The sequence below is a fragment of the Triticum aestivum genome, chromosome 4A (assembly GCF_018294505.1).
Source record: "Triticum aestivum cultivar Chinese Spring chromosome 4A, IWGSC CS RefSeq v2.1, whole genome shotgun sequence".
Taxonomy (NCBI): Eukaryota; Viridiplantae; Streptophyta; class Magnoliopsida; order Poales; family Poaceae; genus Triticum; species Triticum aestivum.
In genome coordinates this window covers 690,073,913-690,080,740 of record NC_057803.1, presented here as the reverse complement: position 1 = coordinate 690,080,740, position 6,828 = coordinate 690,073,913, and the positions used below count along the sequence as shown (strand labels likewise).

The 6,828-nt window shown below is 47.9% G+C and overlaps 1 pseudogene; it reads right to left on the bottom strand.

Annotated features, from left to right (window-relative positions):
• Positions 1-3,249: 3,249 nt before the first annotated feature.
• On the bottom strand, positions 3,250-5,830 carry LOC123084289 (probable inorganic phosphate transporter 1-4; annotated as a pseudogene).
• Positions 5,831-6,828: the final 998 nt, after the last annotated feature.

Here is a 6,828-nt window from a genome sequence, read left to right as displayed (position 1 = left end):
TATGATTATGAGATATGGCAGATGGACGTCAAAACGGCATTCCTTAACGGGCATCTTAAGGAAGAACTGTATATGATGCAGCCAGAGGGTTTTGTCGATCCTAAGAATGCTAACAAAGTATGCAAGCTCCAGCGATCCATTTATGGGCTGGTGCAAGCATCTCGGAGTTGGAACATTCGCTTTGATGAGATGATCAAAGCGTTTGGGTTTATGCAGACTTATGGAGAAGCCTGCGTTTACAAGAAAGTGAGTGGGAGCTCTGTAGCATTTCTCATATTATATGTAGATGACATACTTTTGATGGGAAATGATATAGAACTTTTGGACAGCATTAAGGCCTACTTGAATAAGTGTTTTTCAATGAAGGACCTTGGAGAAGCTGCTTATATATTAGGCATCAAGATCTATAGAGATAGATCGAGACGCCTCATAGGTCTTTCACAAAGCACATACCTTGATAAGATTTTGAAGAAGTTCAAAATGGATCAATCCAAGAAGGGGTTCTTGCCTGTATTGCAAGGTGTGAGATTGAGCTCGGCTCAATGCCCGACCACGGCAAAAGATAAAGAAGAGATGAGTGTCATCCCCTATGCTTCAGCCATAGGATCTATTATGTATGCCATGCTGTGTACCAGACCTGATGTAAACCTTGCCGTAAGTTTGGTAGGAAGGTACCAAAGTAATCCCGGCAAGGAACACTGGATAGCAGTCAAGAATATCCTGAAGTACCTGAAAAGGACAAAGGACATGTTTCTCGTTTATGGAGGTGACGAAGAGCTCGTCGTAAAGGGTTACGTTGATGCTAGCTTCGACAAAGATCTGGATGACTCTAAGTCACAAACTGGATACGTGTATATGTTGAATGGTGGAGCAGTAAGCTGGTGCAGCTGCAAGCAGAGCGTCGTGGCGGGATCTACATGTGAAGCGGAGTACATGGCAGCCTCGGAGGCAGCGCATGAAGCTATTTGGGTGAAGGAGTTCATCACCGACCTAGGAGTCATATCCAATGTGTTGGGGCCGATCAAACTCTTCTGTGACAACACTGGAGCTATTGCCCTTGCCAAAGAGCCCAGGTTTCACAAGAAGACCAGGCACATCAAGCGTCGTTTCAACTCCATCCGTGAAAATGTTCAAGATGGAGACATAGATATTTGCAAAGTACATACGGATCTGAATGTCGCAGATCCCTTGACTAAACCTCTCTCGCGAGCAAAACATGATCAACACGAGAACTCTATGGGTGTTCGATTCATCACAATGTAACTAGATTATTGACTCTAGTGCAAGTGGGAGACTGTTGGAAATATGCCCTAGAGGCAATAATAAAAGAATTATTACTATATTTCCTTGTTCATGATAATTGTCTTTTATTCATGCTATAATTGTATTATCCGGAAATCGTAATACACGTGTGAATACATAGACTACAATACGTCCCTAGTAAGCCTCTAGTTGACTAGCTCGTTGGTCAACAGATAGTCATGGTTTCCTAACTATGGACATTAGATGTCGTTGACAACGAGATCACATCATTAGGAGAATGATGTGATGGACAAGACCCAATCCTAAGCATAGCACAAGATCGTGTAGTTCGTTTTGCTAGAGCTTTTCCAATGTCAAGTATCTCTTCCTTAGACCATGAGATCGTGTAACTCCCGGATACCGTAGGAGTGCTTTGGGTGTACCAAACGTCACAACGTAACTGGGTGACTATAAAGGTGCATTACAGGTATCTCCGAAAGTGTCTGTTGGGTTGACACGGATCGAGACTGGGATTTGTCACTCTGTATGACGGAGAGGTATCACTGGGCCCACTCGGTAGTGCATCATCATAATGAGCTCAAAGTGACCAAGTGTTTGGTCACGAGATCATGCATTACGGTACGAGTAAAGTGACTTGCCGGTAATGAGACTGAACGAGGTAGTGGGATGCCGACGATCGAGTCTTGGGCAAGTAACATACCGACTGACAAAGGGAATTGCATACGGGGTTGATTGAATCCTCGACATCGTGGTTCATCCGATGACATCATCGAGGAGCATGTGGGAGCCAACATGGGTATCCAGATCCCGCTGTTGGTTATTGACCGGAGAGCCGTCTCGGTCATGTCTGCGTGTCTCCCGAACCCGTAGGGTCTACACACTTAAGGTTCGGCGACGCTAGGGTTATTAGGAAGACTTGTATGTGATTACCCAAAGTTGTTCGGAGTCCCGGATGAGATCCCGGACGTCACGAGGAGTTTCGGAATGGTCCGGAGGTAAAGATTTATATATGGGAAGTTGACATACGAACACCGGAAGGTTTCGGGGGCATATCGGTATTGTACCGGGGCCACCGGAGGGGTTCCGGGGGTCCACCGAGAGGGGCCACCCCTCCCGGGGGGCCCACAAGGGCCGCGTGGGGCAGGAGCCAGCCCCTGGAGGGCTGGGCACGCCCCCCCCTTGGGCCCATGCGCCTAGGGTTGGGGGGGGGGAACCCTAGAGGGGGCGCCCCCTTTGCTTGGGGGGAAGTCCCCCCTCCCTGGCCGCCGCCCCCCCTCTAGATCCCATCTAGAGGGGCCGGCCCCCCTTGCCCCTTCCCCTATAAATAGAGGGGTGAGGGGAGGGCTGAACACCCAAGCCAAGGCGCAGCCCCTCCCCTCCCCAACACCTCTCCTCCTCCGTTGTGTGCTTGGCGAAGCCCTGTCGGAGTACTGCCTCTCCACCATCATCACGCCGTCGTGCTGCTGCTGGAGCCTTCTTCCTCAACCTATCCTTCCCCCTTGCTGGATCAAGAAGGAGGAGACGTCGTCGTACCGTACGTGTGTTGAACGCGGAGGTGCTGCCCGTTCAGCACTTGGTCATCGGTGATCTGAATCACGGCGAGTACGACTCCATCATCACCGTTCCCTCAAACGCTTCCGTACACGATCTACAAGTGGTATGTAGATGCAAATTCACTCCCTTGACTCGTTGCTTAGATGAACTCATAGATGGATCTTGGTGATTCCGTAGGAAATATTTTAATTTTCTGCAACGTTCCCCAACAGTAATTGCTATAAAAACTGCTATGAGATGGGGTCAAACTGAAATTTGCTATATTATTCACTATGCTTAGGTTTAGTTGTGTTACTGCCACTTCATTTGGAGTCTAACACATCTCATGTCAGAGTGAACATTCTATATAACCAAACATCTCGTAGATACAAGTTCTTAATGGTTGAATAATTTGAAGACACTAAGATTAGCACCGGGAATGGACAATACTGGTTACGAAATTTCCATGATGTGGATGAACTCAGCTTCATCAACCATTGCAGATTCTTCAGGTGGTTCGCTTTCTTCCTCCATTTCTCTGGTGATATCCTCGGGTGACATCCGTTTGCACTACGGAAATTCAAGAGTGAACATAACTCCAACTAGGTTGCAGCCTGCCAGCAGAAGCAAAGAGCTCCGGATGCTCGTATGAGAATAATGGAACCAGAGAACACCGATGATGGTACCACACTTTCCCCCCACAGCCGATATGTCGTTGCACGTTGACCACGGCCGCGTCGAGAATATCTCCGTGGGTAGGATGAAGGTGGTGGAGTTGGGGCCAAAGTTTGTGAAGAAGAGGATCAATGCATACGTGACGGCGAAGACTGCGTGCATACCGAGCATGGACTAGAACTTTTAGAGCCCGGCAAGCCCGATCATGAAGATGGTCATCATGGTGAACCCCATGAGCAAGATCTTCATGCGGCCGATGAAGTCGACGAAGAGGATGGTGAGGAAGTACCCTGGCCGGGAACCGCCGACAACGATGATGGCCTGTGTGTGGGCTATCTTGTAGTTCTGCTCCAGAGGGCTCATGTCGGCCGCGTCTCCAAACCAGCCGATGCCGCTGAATATGTACTTCATGAAGAGAGTGAGGGAGTAGAAGACGACGTCGAGGATGAACCAGCATAGGGTGGTGCCGAGGAGCTGCCAGCCATGCTTGTGGAGGAACTCCACATAAAAGAGGCCGAACTCATCCTGCCTGACGACGGCGTCCACATATGCATCTGATACGATGTCGATCACGTGGATCGTGGCCGTGTGGGACGCCGCTAGCTTGAGGTTCTTGGCGATAAGCATGGTAAAGCACACCGTCTCGACATCTTGATACGCCAGTAGTAGGTGAGGAGGACAGGAAAGGCGCCAAGCATGAGCACGCCGTGCCACATGTAGTCCGCTTGCCAAAGCTGGTGAGTCTCATACGCGGCCGTGTTCTTGAATCTCGCAGAGAGCACCCTTTATGCAGAGCAAGTATAATAAGGTATAGGATCAAGGAAAAAAATAGCGCCCGATACAAAATAGTGCCTACCCTTAAATTACACTATTAGCATGAAATAGCGTGCTATTAGCAAGACATTGTATACTGGTTTATTTAGCGGGACAATTATCTACACGCTGGAGTAACATTTCGTTATCTCTTTAGCCTTCCTCCGAAACAATTTCATATCGATGATTTCAGCTGCCACCCAAGAAGAAAAATATTGCTCCAGGTGATTATGATTCACTGTTTATTTTAGCGGTGTTTATGTTTCATCACATGTAAAAGTGATTTGGTGTCTTCCATAGAGCTGCTGAATTTGGTCTTCTAATAGCTGATACATGCATCATTTATTATCTTTTGTGACCTATTTAAGATTTAGTCTCCAATATATTAGAGCTACACCTTTGTGTATATGATATTAATAGTTGCTTCCTTCATCGGAGTTGGTCCAAAAAAATATGTACACCATGATTATTTCTTTCTAGAATGGGAAGGTAAATGGAAGAGGAATAGTACATCTCTCGATTGCATGGTTCATGGCAAATCCGTGGCACAGTTATGTGTTTGCTGATGTTTGAACAATCAATGATTTGGTACAACTTCTATTGTTACTTTTGTAGAATATTTGGTTAGCCAAAAAAATCTTATATTTTGAGAGAGAGGGAGTAGTTGCGGGGTTAATATTCCTACACCGTCTGGAGACCATTTACTCTTGAAACAGGCTCTTGACCTGCTTTATATATAAAAGGAACAACACCCAAGTTACACGGCGAAACAATACAATATGGTGAGGTAGCCCAATGAAACAGCAGACCCCAAAATACCGGGCCAACACAATTGCACAATGTAAAACTATTTAGGAAGCTCCTGATTCTCTTCGTTGAAATCGGTTAGCGAGGAGTGGTCTCTGCAAAGGTTGTCTCTGTGTATGCCACCACATTTATGAAAAAAAATCCGATGTTGGGTTGCAGGTGCTGGAATTTTGTCTATTTTGGGCCTAGCCCAATAGCAGCTTCAGAAATTCCTATAAATCCTAGAGGCCCACGCAGCCCATTCGTGCAAGGCAAGAGGTGGAACTAAATTTTTGTCCCACCTTGCTAGTTTAGAAGGAGTTGGACCTCTTTATAAGGGAGGCTCCTTCCCCACTTGTATGAGCATGAGAACAAGAGGGACATCCACGCGCGCTCCTCCTCCGCCGCCCGCCGCGCCGCGCCGCGCCGCGCCGCGCCGCGCCGCGCCGCGCCGCGATGCTGGTTGCGGGAACGAGCCGATGTCTAAATTTTTGCCACGCACGACGGGTATACGAACGGTCACACGGGAGCTGAAACGTTTTTGCTGTAGTGGAGCCTGAATACGAACGGCGCACCTCTTCGCGTGCTGCCTGTTCGTTTCGTCTCCCTCTGTTGCTTCACCTCCCGGCGCAGCCTGTTCGCGTCCTTCTCTTGTGCCTATATAAGAGAGGTCGCTCCTCTCCAGAGAGACACACCAGAACTACTTCCTCCTCTCGCCACCGGTTCCTCGGCACTGCGCTGCTACTACGATCTTCCCCATCCCGGCTTGCGGCGTGCACCGCAGGTTGGCACACTAGGCCTCCGAAACCGCACCTTTTGAGTCCTGTACGGGAGAAGGGTGATAAGGTTTTTGGGGAGCGCTCTGCGTGACTATTGACTTCTTCATCACGGACGCCCCGGACTCCGACGACTACTTCCCCGACGACGACTTCTTCCCCGACGTCCACGACCTCCTCGACGACATGGCTGGCGAGGACACCGACCCCAAGTCTAGTGCTTCTGCTGCTGCTGCTGCCTCGTACGTGTTCGTCTCCTTTCTATTAGAGGTTCTGCTACAGTTCCTTGTTCTAGTGTTTGCCCTGGATATGTTAGACTCTATTTCATATATGCAACTTGCTATACTGTCTGCCCAATATATGTTTAGTTACGGTTCATATATGAAGATGTTGTTTACCTTCCCTTTGTCAAATCACATGGCATGTTTTATCACTACTACACTAGTCATGCTTTATCTAGTATTTCTGTTAATAAAATAACTCGGTAAATTGCTCATATTTCCAACAATCCCAAAACCTTATAATAGGAAATTTACCCCGAGTGGTTTTGCTGCTTCCATGATACCTCCTATGTTTGAGGGTATCCACTATAAGAGGTGGCGCGTGAGAGCAGTCTTATGGTTTCAGACCATGAGCTGCTATGACGCCACTCTTGGCAAACCTGAAGGAGAGCAAGATGCCCAACAGGCACAAGCTTTTTAGAAAATGGATACCTTGTTTAAGGGTGCTCTCTTGAGTGTTCTTGGTGAGAACATAGTTGATGCTTATGCGACAATTGACAATGGAAAAGATATGTGGGACGCACTCGAGGCCATGTTTGGGGTCTCGAATGCCGGCACTGAGCTGTACATCATGGAGCAATTCTATGATTACAGGATGACTGAAGAGCGCTCCGTGGTTGAGCAGGATCATGAGATACAGTCATTTGCTAGAGAACTTGAGCACTTCAATTGCATGCTACCGGACAAGTTTGTTGCCGGGG